At 54.5% G+C, this 13,001-nt stretch overlaps 1 protein-coding gene across 1 annotated transcript in view; it reads right to left on the minus strand.

Annotated features, from left to right (window-relative positions):
• KCNAB1 (potassium voltage-gated channel subfamily A member regulatory beta subunit 1) overlaps positions 1-13,001 on the minus strand; it is a 57,303-nt gene that overhangs the window by 42,743 nt on the left and 1,559 nt on the right. The gene's annotated exons all lie outside the window — the stretch shown is intronic.

Genomic DNA, 13,001 nt, shown 5'->3' on the forward strand with positions numbered 1-13,001 from the left:
TCCCATCCCCATCCCCACACCCGGCTGTGCCCGGAGCCCGGCCCTGCCCTGTGCCGCCTGTCCTGGGGCGCTGGCTTGGGGCACCGCGGGGACCCCCGGGTTGAGGAGCTGCCCAGGTGGGGCTGGGAGGGTGACCAGCTTTGGAGGCCCCCCCAGGACCCCCGTCCTTCACTGTCACCAGCAGAGTGGCCCTGGGGAGGGCAGTGGGTGGCCCTGGGTGCAGCCCCACAGCAGAGGGTGCCCGTGGGTGGAAGGGTCACCCTTGGTCCCTTTCCCACCTGGCACAGGCCACGGGAAATGGTCCAGAGGGGCTCCCCAGACCCCTGTCCTACACCTGCCCTGGCTGTGGGGGTCTGGGGCACCTCCGGAGCTGCCGGTGCCCCCTCCCCGCTCCCTGCCCGGCCCCAGAGCCGGCCCTTGGGGCGAGAGCAGCTCCCAGGCTGGACCCCCCTGCAGTGACCGGCCCGAGGCACCCCGGGGTGGGGCGGCAGCGGTGGCAGAATGAGCTGGGGATGGATGGGGATGGGATGGGGGTGCTGGGGGGGATCCCAGCCCGGTCTGAGCTCAGGGTGACAGAGCTTTGAGCCCTGCCCTGCGGCACACCACGGTCTGTCCCCCCTCCATCCTGCCGGGGATGTGAGAGCGGCTGGGGGGCAGCCAAGGCCACCCAGCACCCTGGGACAGGGGACGAGCTTCTGCCGCAGCTCCTGTCCTGGTGGACCATGAACAGGTACCCAGCACATCCCTTTGAGGATGGAAAGCATTAAATCCCAACAAAAACAGTTCCCCAGTGGTATTTTCCCAAAGAGGATTAACAGTTAATCACACAGCAGACCCACAGACTCCCATCTGTGAGTGGTCTCCTTGGATCACCCTCAGGCAGGGATTACTGGGGAGCAGGACCCCGGGAGAGTTCCCAGACCCCTCATCAGGGGTAGTGCAGACCACCAGCAAACCCAGCAGAGGGGACATCGGGGGGCACAAGCCATGGGGTCACTGACCCCAAGGTGCCCCTCACACCCAGGACATCCTCAGGGTCTCCTTGGGACTGGGGGATGCAGCTGGAGCATTGCTGGGAGCCCAGGGCAGGACCTGGAAAACACTAGAAAAACCTGGAAATATTCCCCTCTGTGACAGCCTCACGTCCCCTCGCTGGGCTCGGGCATTCCCAGGTGTGTTTTACCTGTCCTGGACATCTCTGGAGAGCCCCCACTGCGGCCAGATCTGCCAAACACAGAGAGCTGGTCCTGGGGATGAGCCCAGGTCACTGTCACCAGGTCCTGATCACCACCCCCATCACCAGGGCTGCCCTGAGGCACCAGGGGAGGCCCAGGGCAGGGGACAGAAAGGGACAGTCACCTTCTGCACTGGCACATCCCACAGAGCATCTTACCTCAAGCTGCTTAGCTTTGGAGGGGTTACAGTCTCTCCACAGAATATGTATTTAAATATGGGATTTATTTCATTTCCCCGAGCAAGATAATCACTTCTAGAGTAAAATGTTGGAGTAACATAATTCTGTATGATGCAAATCCTGAGCTTATAGAACAGGAGGTACGTGACAGCCCTGGCAGAGGACAGCCACGAGCCCGGGCTCCCTGTGACACCTCAGTGCCACCAAACCACGGTGACAAGATGCCCAGTGCCTTTCCCCTGAGCGAGACAACAACCGCTCATTAAACAACTCCCTCATCAGGCAAATGAGCTTTAACTCAGCTGCTTGTGACCAGCCTGTGACCCCCCAGCCCTGGAGCCACTGCAGCCACCCCGGGGGACAAACCAAAAGCCACCAGAGCCAGGGCAGCGGGAGCTGCCTCTACACGAACACATCCCTGGCCCCAGAGCTGCCCCGAGCCCTGCAGGGACAGGAGGACACACACACAAACCAAAAACAACCATCCAAAGCCCAAAACGCTCCGTGCAGCCCCGGTGGGACCCCTGTGCAGGCTGGAAGGGGCCGTGGGGCAGGCACAGGGCAGGGGGTGAGGGAGGAGCCCTTCCCGGAGCTCCTGCAGGGACCCTGCTCCAGGGACAGGCTGCAGCACGGCTCTGGCTGCAGCCACAGGAGGAAAGATGCTTCTGCAGCCCGAAATATGAACATGAATCAAGGTCCTGCAGTCTGGGCTGTGTGAAACCTCGTGAGCTGCTGCAGCCCTGGCCCAGCACGGCCGGAGCTGAGCACGCTGATTGCTCCTTCCTTTTTTAAATTCCACCTCAGAGCGGAGCTCCTTTGAAATACGATGCCAAGTCTGGCTGGAGATTGTGCTTCTCGTGGCTGCAGCCAGAGGCTATTTACCCTCCCTGCCATGGCAGGGCCTGGGGACTGGGTGGTCTTTAAGGCCCCCTCCAGCCACAGCAGCCTGTGATTCCAGCAATCCAGGTAATGATGCCAACCCAGCCTGTCTAAGCTCTTTATCTGGAATTCTTCCATGCCAAGAGAAAACAACAACTGAATTTTGCAGCGAACCTGCAGCAGTGCCCATGATGGAGATGGTGGCTGCTCCATCCCTGGAAGTGCCCAAGGCCAGGCTGGACAGGGCTTGGAGCAGGCTGGGACAGTGGAAGGTGTCCCTGCCATGGCAGGGGTGGAATGAGATGGACAATAAGGTCTCTTCCAACCCAGACCAGTCTGGGATTCTGTGATCAATGCCAGAAGCATTTCCTCTGCTCCCAGTGCTGAGGGTCCTGCCCTCCCCGTGCCAGAGCAGCCCCAGGCCTGGGGAGATACAGCAGGACGGAACAGTCAGTGCTTCCAGGCTGGAAACACATCAAAAATCTGGTTTCAGCCTTCCCAAAGAGAGGTTTAACCATGTTGGACACTCAGGTGCTCAGTGAGCCTTTGCCTGCAATGCCCTTGGATGGAGCAGACCTCAGGAAATGCTGCTGGCAGTGCCATGAGGCAGGATCCTTCTCCAGAGCCTGAACCCTCCCAGCTTTCCCACCCAAAAAAAGCCTTTCCTTATCCACCAGCCCAGAGCTGTCCACAGCCCCAGAGCCACACTCCCCAAACCCCAAACTGCAGGCAGCAGCCTCTGTCCAGGACCCAAGCAGGATCCCAAATCCCAGATTTCCAGCCTCCCACCGTAACTCTGCCTCAGGGCGCTCCCTCCTCATGTCCCAGTGACATTTTACTGGGTGTAAGAGCTGTGAGGACAAGCCCAGCCCGTGTTCTGTGCCCAGAGCTGCTGGGGAACAGCTTTCCTGCTGGGGAACAGCTTTCCTGCTGGGATCCTTCCCGGGGATTGTGGCAGCTCCTCACATCTCCTGAAACTGGGCTGATCCGGACACGGGTGAGATGAGCTGGGCTGGGGATGCCGCTCCCAGCAGGGTTTCCCTGGGATTAATCCCAATTTAGAGCCAGGACGAGCCTCTGCAGCCCCTCAGAGGAGGTGTCCCATGGGCAGCAGCAGCTCCAGACCTGCTGGGGAGTTGTATCTCTTTGGGGTGCAGCTGGAGCCAGGAATGGCTCTTTCTGATAACGCTGCTGGAAGCTGCGCGAGGAAATGAGCCACAGAACAAAAGCTCGGCGCTTATCGAGCCCACAGCCATCACATTTCCGCTGGTTTCACATCAAAAACTCCATTTGCATTTGTAATTGCACTTGAGGAAAACTGATCAAAATTGCCATGAAATGGTTTTTAGTTAAAAGGCGTCGTTCTGGCAGGTTTTGAGCCAGGCTGGGGGCAGTGGCTCCAGCCCGGGGTTCCTCTGATGCCACATGAGTTGTGCCATCCCCCAGGACCAGCAGCAGCTCCGAGGGCTCCATCACCTGGAATGGACCAAAGCTGGGAGTGAGACAGCTCCGAGCCACTGCTCTGCCAGCACAGGGCTGGGCTGGGATAAATCCAAACCACAGCAGCTGGGGCTGCCCTGGATCCCTGGAAACATCCCAGGCCAGGCTGGACACTGGGGTTTGGAGCAGCCTGGGACACTGGGAAGTGTCCCTGGAGGGGCTCAGAGGTCCCTCCCATCCCAAACCAGACCGGGATCCTGTGCTGCTCCAAATTCCTGGACTAACTCCCATCCAGTCCCCAACCCCTGGGTGTCCAAGCCCCACCTGGGTGTGGGAGCACCCCCAGCCCCAAGGGAGCCCCGAGGGCAACATGAAATAAATCATCTGTGACACAACAGGAAAGAATCCACGCTGGGACCCAGCCCGGAGCTCATCAGGCTCCCAATCCAATTAACTGGCCACTCATCCCCGTGGAGAGAACACCCCCCCACGGTGCCTGTTGCCCATTAGCTGCTGGATCCCTGCTCCAAAGCAGGTAATTTAATTTTTCCATGCTATCTATTCCATTTCTCAGCTGACTGCAAGCCAGAGCCTCACATGAGGGGCTCCAGAAGTCACCATTAAATTAATGTACCGTGCTACACTGAGCACTTAACGGTCTTTAAGGTCCTTTCCAGCCCAAGCCACTCTGTGATTAAATATGATTAAAACACTTTGAGCTGCACGAAGCTCCACCGCCCAGTACAAGAGGGTTTTCTGTTTTATTCCCCCTGGGAGCCCCTGACATGGTGTGCAGTCACTGAGCCTCCATCCCAGAGCAGAGGAGCATCCCCAGCAGCAGCAGCAGCACCCTCGGGGCTCTTGTGCCAAGGAATGATTCTCCCTTCTGCCATACTCGTGTTCTACACCCTGCACACACAAAATGCAGATTTTCCCCGTGTGCTCCGCATCACCTGGTGGATAAATGTATTCCAAATAAAGCTCAGCCCAAGCTGTGTTCTCCCAGCTTGGCTGTGCTTGTTGAATAGTAGATTTTAGGCAATTATGAGCATTGCTGTGTTATCCACACGCGTCAAATCTCACCCGAGCATTACTTGTAACAGCTTAGAGCTCTAAATGAACTTGTGTGGAGGAGCTCTGCTGAGGTGCTGGGGCAGGATGTGGGCAGCAAACTCACAGCTCCGAGCTGCCCTGCTCTGGGACACGCTGGAGCACACAGGGAGCAGAGACAGAGCAGGAACTCCTGATTCTTTGACATGAACTGGCAGAGGCTCACACGAGCTCCAGCAGACTCTGCTGGTTGGGAAGCTCTTTCCCAATGAAAACCCCTTCAGAAAGCTTCCCCCTCTCCTGGGAAGCCTCAGTTGTCACCTCCTACAGCCGATGGAGGGACTTGGCCCCTCTGTGAGCAGCTCAGCGAAAGCCAAGTGTCTCCAGCAGTCATTACCTTATATAAGTCACCACTGCATAATAAGCACTATTAAAAATATCACCTTCCCAAATAGCATTTTTCAAAGAAGAATTGTAAGTCTCCTCCTGAGAGCCTCTCTTTCAGCTGCAGCAGCATTTCTGATTATTAACGTGAGTGACACAGGGTACAAATCCCATCAGCTGCTCCCAGCAGAGCTGGCACACAGACCCTGCTCCTGAGGGAAAACCCTTCACCCTGACCATCAGCCCAAAGGAATGAGGCACCTGCTGGAATTAATCACAGAGGAGGATCAGCACATCACCCAGGATCCAGCAGATTTCCAGGGAACCATCCTCAGCCCCACTCATTTTAATGGATCCTTTTCCCACTGCCAGGCTCCTCTCCGGGGGAGGGATCTGCAAAACCCTCTGTGTCAGCACCTCCTCTGCCTCTCAGTTACCAGCCCACTCTGCTGGTGAAAAATCAGCATTTTGGGACCTCTGGAATCTGCTTTTCACCTGAGCAGGTGCAGGCACAGCGCTCTGCTGCCAGGCAGGAGCAGCTCTGCTGTCACTCTTTAGCTCCCCAATTTTCCTCCGCTCTTTTCACTTCCACAATTCTCTGCAAAGGCTTTTAACAACTTTTGCTTTGGCCCACGAGGCAAGAACACTGTGTCATGGAATGGTTTGGGCTGGAAGGGACCTTAAAGCCCCTGCAGTGTCCCCCTGCCATGGCAGGGACACCTCCCTCTGTCCCAGGGGCTCCCAGCCCTGTCCAGCCTGGCCTGGGACACTGCCAGGGATCCAGGGACAATGGCATTTTAGAAAATCAAGTGCAAGGCACTGTCAGGTCTTCAGGTGACCTCCAGCCACTGCCAAGCACTTCCAAGCCAAGGATTTCTGCATTTCCCAGGCCAGTGCTGGCCGGGCAAGTAGTCCCTGATCTCTGGGCACATCCCAAACATTGAACAACCACTTTTGCACTGGAAAGGAGCCCATTTAATTAACAAAAAGATTTGCAAGAGGATCATTACTTACTGCCAAATGCATAACCGCTCATTAGGCCCTCGGGGGAAATGAATAATTACTCCTGCAATCTACAGATTGTGTCTTTTTCTGCAGTGAGGATTCATCTCCCCAGCTGGGGTGGGCTGGAACCCTCAGCCCAGCAGCAGCTGGACCATGGGGAGCAGCTCCCCAACAGCCTCAGCCCCCCTGGACTCTCCAAGGATCCCTGAGCTCTCCACAAAAACCTCTGGAAAAAGCAGCAGCGGTGCCCTTGGGATGATGGAAACACCGTGCTGGCTTCTGGAGCTCTTCTGGCACAGGGGTGAAGCCAGAAACTGTGGAAATGCACTGAAAACAAGGAAGAAAAGGCTTATCAGGCAGTCACAGGGGGTTTATCCATGGAAGAGCTGCCTTTCATCCAGCCTCCCCCTCCCCAGCTGCCCACAGCCCCTCCACACCTGGGCAGAGGCACAAACAGAGAGGTGCCCAACACAGAGCCCTACAAACATCTCAGCTGAGTGTTTTCACTGGCCTGGGCTGTAAAAAACCGAGTTGTGGTTCACAGATGTGTCAGAGGGCAGCCCCACCGAGCTGTACCCGAGCCTGGGGACACGGGAGCCGCTCTGCCCTGGCCCCGAGCCCTGCCAGAACCTGCATTTATCTCCGTGCCTAAAGGAGGCAGCCTTGAAATAAACCTGCAGGCCACGGGAGGAGGTTTTGCTCCCAAATTCGCTCCCTGCTCAGCATCTCGTGTCGGTGCAGCATCCGGCAGCATCCCTTTCTCAGCAGATCCCAAAGTCAGCCCAAAGACTCCGGATAAAACCTCTTTTAACCGGGAGCACGTGGGCTGAGTTTCATCCCAGACTGCAGCCTCCAAAGCTGTCTATAAATCCAGCCAGGAATATCCCAAACTCTGCCACAGGAGCAGCAGCTGTGGGGGAAAAGCAGCAAAAGTGCAAATTCCTGCTGGGCAGGGGCCGGAGCAGCCGGGGTGGGCTGGCATTTACCCATGGGGAGGGGAAAATCTGCTTTGTTTTCCCCACAAAACCGAGCACCCACAGCACGGGAACTTCCCACAGAAAGGTGGGAATTACCCTGGAAGCAGCAGCACACTGAGCCTGGCTGAGCTCTGTGAGGGTTTTAGGGAATCACCGTGGAATGGTTTGGCTTGGGAGGGACCTTAAAGCTCATCCATGGGCAGGGAGAGGAACCTGCAAAAATCACACAAAACCCAAAGAACATCGGGAAAAAGGCCAGACATGGGGAAGTGTCCTGGCACCGCTGCACCAGGGAACTGCTGTGGAGTTTGCACAGACTAAAAAAGGCTAAAAAACCACTTAGGACGCCTGACACTGACTATTAACAAAAGGACACAGCTCTGTGGATCAATCTGCACAGGAAATAGGGAAAACATTAAGGCTGTAAGATATATCCCAATAAATATAATGCAGCAGCACTCAGGACAGAGCAGATGAGGACAGGATTACAGAGCAGGATTACAGGACCCCATCAAGAGCCTTCCTATATTTTGCCATTTAAAGATTAGGTATTTTAAAGCTTCAATGCACAAAATGGGCCTCACTGAGGAAGTCTGGAAGAGCAGCCATGGCAAAGGGATCATTCCCAAATTCCCTTTTTCTGGGGTGGCTCTGCAGGGGTGTAAGGGGAGCTCTTCTTGCTTGAGGTGAAATCCCCCCTTGGTGTTCAACACCTTGGATGGGCCTGGCTGATCCCTGACAACATCTTCAACCTGCTGGAGCTTCCAGCACCCACACACCGTGTCAGGGAGCTCCCCAGTTCCACTACAAGGGCCTGGGAAAGGGATTCCTGAGCTCAAACCCATTGTACAAAACGTCCTTTGCTCCCCCCTGCCCCAGCTCCTGCCATGTGGGAGACGGTGAGTGACTGGCTACAGGCTGCTCCTGATTTAAACACATCTGTAATCCCTGTCCATCATCTTTTCCCTAAGCCAAAAGCCTGTTTAATCGCCTGGGGCAGGGACAATCCCATCCCTCAGACCCCTCTGCTTGTCCAGGCTGCTGAATCCACTGGAAATGGCCAAAGGTTTGGGTGTCAGCTCCTCACAGTTCCCATCTCAACCAGGACAGGGAGAAGGGAAAAGAGGGAAAATGGGGAAGGAGAAAGGGAAAAGGAGGAAGGAAAAGGAGCATCCTACAAAGGGCTGCCTGCTGGCCAATCTCTGCATGGAAGTTTCACAATTCCCAGGTTTTATTTCGTTGCTCACCCAAGAGAAGCAGCAGGAAGAGGACAGGGCTCTCTGTGTGGGCTGCAGGAGCTCAGGGGGTTCTGCAGGACACCCCAAGCCGAGTGAGGTGGCTTTGCCAGGGAGTTCTGTGCTCTGGGAGGAATTGTCCCTCCTGGAACAGAACCTCAGCTAACATAAAACAGATAAAAGAGGAATGCAGAGCCCAGCCCTGTCGTTCCGATTGGGAACGGCTGGAAGGAACGACACAGACTCTCAGGGAGTCAGAACAAGAGGATCCTTTAGTTTATTGCTTGCAGGCCTGCTTTATAGACAGATACGTGGAAAGTACAGAAAGGAAACTCTTATTGGTTAGTAAACTGCTACATTACCATCATTGGTCAGTGGGGTACACCACCCCCCTGACTTTCTCCTGCAAGGAAAACAAGGAACACATAACAACACCTGCAAGGTTGTTTTGTGTCCCTGAGGATTGTTTTAATTCTTTCTTATGTCTTTCCCAGACTACTTTCTCAGGCCCAGCCTGAGAAGCTGTGCAGCCTGTAATCTGTACAGGCACTGTCAGAATTTAGCATCCACACAGCCCAGCTGCAGCGTGGGTTAATCCAGCAGCGCCTCGGGTCTCCGTGACCTCCATAAATACTTTCCACCCCAACATTTGGCAGCAGCATGTTTTGCAAGAGCTGCCTGGGTGCTCTTGCAGACACATCTACTCCTATAAGATTTCCCCCCCAGGCCCTCGGAGCGCAGCTGCCCGAGCTCCCAGACCCTGCTGGATCAGGATGGAGCAGAACTCTGGGAGCTTTCACAGCCAGAGCCCAGCAAAGTGTGCAGGAAAGGAGCTGTGCCATGAACACCTCCCTGGAGAACACCAAATTTGCTTTGTAAATGGTGTTTCATCTGAGAGAAAGTCTGCTGTCATCAGGAAGGAGCCAGGCTCACGCTCTGCTGCTCTTTGGGGTGTTCTGCAGCAGCTGAACTGTGCTGCACTGGCTGAAGCAATGAAAGGGAAAAGAACCGATCAGCCTGTAAATGAACCAGCTTACAAGTGTTTAGTAAGTGTTTCTTTTCACAATTCATTACTTCTCACGAGTAATTGAATAAATCTTAATAAAAAAGGAGGTTCTACTGTGCTGGCTGTTCTGGACCCACGGAGAGCTGAAGAAACATCCTGGAGGCAGAGGAAGAAAGAGAAAATGTCCAAGCTCAAAGTCAGATAGAAGAGTCCCTGAACCTCTGGAAGAGAAAATCCCCTTTGGAAGCAGCAGGTGGGGAGTGCAGGAGCATCCCTGCCCTCAGCAGAGCCCTCTGCCCAGCCCCTCTCCCACAGGATAAATCTCTGGAAACGTGGGAAGTGCAGTAAGTTACAGCTGCTTCTGTCAGCTGTGAAAAATGTACACACTTAAAATGGAGCAGAGGCTCGAATCCATCAGCTTCACCAGAAATGAAGCACATGCTTTATTTCCCCGTGAGTGATGGCTCTGCTGAGCGAGGGATGCTCCACTCACCGAGCCAAGGAACAGAGGTGGCTGAAGGTGTGTGCAGGGAGCTCCTGCAGCCACAGCCCAGTCCCACAGCCTCTCATTAATTACATTTTTCTATGGCTTTGAAACTCCCTCTCCATCCATATCCTACAGAAATTTTCTCCCCAAGCTCTTGGCAGGTTTCTCCCCCAGGCTGGGCACGTTCTGGTGCAGCAGAACACAGAGATGAACATTGCTGTCAGCTTTTGGGCACTGCCTTTGGGCTCATCAGGGCCAGGATGTGTCCATGGACCAGGGCTTGTGCAGAACAATCTGTGCAGACACTTCAAACAGGGCTCAGCCCTTCCTGGGAGCACTGTGAGCCCACCCCTGTGCTCCTCAGTGAGGACACGAGCTCTAAATCCTGTCTGCATGGACCAACAGCAAGGCAAGTGCAGAATTAGAGACAAACAAGATAAATGGGGATTTTCCTGTCCTGAAAAGGACACCAACCTTTTCCAACATAGCTGCAGTGTGGGATTAGGACCTTCAGAAGGAGCAGAGGGATTTCTCATCAAAGGGTGGGGAGTTTCCAGCCCCAGTGGGTGAGAGGATCTCTCTCAGGGACAGCAGTGCTCCTGCCAGCCTGGGTTCACTCCTGCCACAGCTCCACTCCTGGGATGCCTTGGGACACTCTTCCATTTCATCCCCCAGCACTGGGGGCTCAGTTCCCCTTCTCTAACCCCAGTTTGCTCTGAGGGTGCCCAGCTGGCCCAGCAGCATGGTGACACAAAGCCCTTTGCCATTTCTCCTGGTCCCTGGACATTGTCCCCAAATTTCCCCTCCCAGCTGGGACACAAGGTGCTGGAGCCAGAAAAATACCAGTCACGGGGTCTTATTTCAATTTTAAGCTCAGACCAGCCACAGGCAAAGATCAACCTCTTGGGAAAGCAAAATGTTTCAAAGAAAATTTGCTTTTCTTAGAAGCAGAGAGAACTTGTAGGCTTTCCATACAGGATGTCATCCTTTTAAAGGGAACCCCTCAAAGCACAATTGCTGGACTAAGCCCACCAATGTCTCTCCACCCACCATCCCAGTCTCAGGCTGTTCCAGCTCCCCTTCCCCTGGACACCCTTTCAAACCCAAAATTCACCTATTTCCCATCCTGAAGCCAGCCAGGTTTCTGTGCTCTCACTCCATGTGCTCCATCAGGAGGGTGAGGGTCTCAGGGTTCGGGACCTGAGCTGGAAAATTCAGTTTGATTTTCCCTGTCCTGGAAAGGCTCCAGGCCAGGCTGGACAGGGCTTGGAGCACTGTTCCAGTGGAAGGTGTCCCTGCCCGTGGCAGGGGTGGGATGGGATGGACTTTCACCCTTCCAACCCAGACCATCCACGATTCTGTGACTGGAAGAGAAAGACCCAGCTGAGTTTCAAGAGAACAGGTCACACACATTCAGCTTCACTCCAAGGGGCTGGGGCTCCTCTCCCAGACATTCTCTGTGTCCCTACAACCTGTCCCTTTTGCTCCATGCCCAGGATGGATTTTGGCTGAGATCAGTGATCTGGTTTTGCCCCTGGTCTGGCACTCTGGGGGATGAGGGCTGCGGGTGGGAATAGAGAGCTGACCCCATTTCCCAGGCCTTATATTTAGATAATGAGAAATATTTGCTTGGGACTCAATCCAAGGCCAATAAACATAAACCAAATACTCTCACAGGGTCTATTTCAGGCCCTGGGCTGGCTGGATGAGCTCTGCAGGCGTTTCTTGTTTTGTCACAGCTCTCATGGCTGGGGTTACCTGCTCTGGGATCTTCCCTGGCATCTGCAGCCTCCTGGGCTGTGACAATCCACGTGAATTAAATGATGATGTTAACACTGATTTCACACTGCTGAACAGCAAACAGAGAGAGGTTCTGGTTCACAGACTCACAGAATGGTTTGGGTTGGAAAGGACATCAAAAACCATCTTATTCCAAAGTCCCCTGCCATGGGAAGGGACACCTTCCACCACCCCAGGTTGCCCAAGCCTGTCCAACCTGGCCTTGAACAGTCCAGGGATGGATTTTATGGTCTTGATCCCTGCAGCACCCAGAAGGGCCACAGTGACCTTTTCTGGCCACAGTAAACAATCCTGCCAAGGTCTGGTTCATGACACTGAGGCAGATGTCTGAGACTCTTCTATTTTAAAAACTCACCCCATTTCAGCCCCAAATACATTTGAAAAATAAGTTAAATAATCAAGTGATGGATGTATCATGAACTCAACTAATCCTTAAATCTTTCAAAGCAGATAAAGAAAGACTGATCCCAACCCCAGAATATATTTGAAAAGCTCATAATTCAATGTCACAGAGGGGAGTTTGGCAGGAGCAGTGGGATTACCCCGTTATTCCTCTTGTGTCACTGTCACATCAGGGCGTGGGTGGCCCTGGGTGGCCTGGGCAGGGTCCTGCCCAAGGATGGGGGTCCTGTTCTCCCAGTGCTGATCCCAAAGGGGGTGCAGGGGGGTCCAGCCCAGCTCTCTGCAGCCCTGGACACTCAAGGGAGGGCAGCTGAGGTGTCCCAGGGCTGTCCCTGCCCTGTCCCGAGGCTGCTCCTCGTAGGGACCATCATTTCCTCCCTGCAGTGCAGCTCCAGGGCTGTACCTGTGATCTCTGCTGCAGCTGCCCTTGGTTTTACCTCTGCCAGCCCCAGCTCATCTCCAATGCAAGGTGAGCCAGCTCTAAGAAATACTTCTACAAGCTTCCCTGAGTTTTTTGGACACAAGGGTTTTGCTGGAGGATCAGGGTTTGTGTGGATCAGCATCTTTAGAAAGTTACTTTTCCCAAAAGTTATTCCCCAGCACTTTGTTTTTAGGGTGCAGTTTGAGCCCCTGGGTGCCAACCACAGGCACCAGAGCCAGGATCTGCCCCCTCAGACCCCTCGGGCTCCCTTCAGGTGCTTGTGAACATTCCTGCATTAATGCCCACTTGATCCCTTTAACTTCCTTTTCCTTTCACTCATCCCACTCCTAATTTTTATTGCCGTGACATTCTAATTCATTTCTTATCCAAGCACATCTGCAAGAGCTCGGTTTGTGCAGGGCACTGCAGGCATCCCCACCCTGCCTGGAATTAGCGAAGATCTCGGCCGGTTCTCAGCCGGAATCCCGGGGGCTACCGAAG

The sequence above is a fragment of the Parus major genome, chromosome 9, assembly GCF_001522545.3.
Source record: "Parus major isolate Abel chromosome 9, Parus_major1.1, whole genome shotgun sequence".
In the NCBI taxonomy this organism is placed as follows: Eukaryota; Metazoa; Chordata; class Aves; order Passeriformes; family Paridae; genus Parus; species Parus major.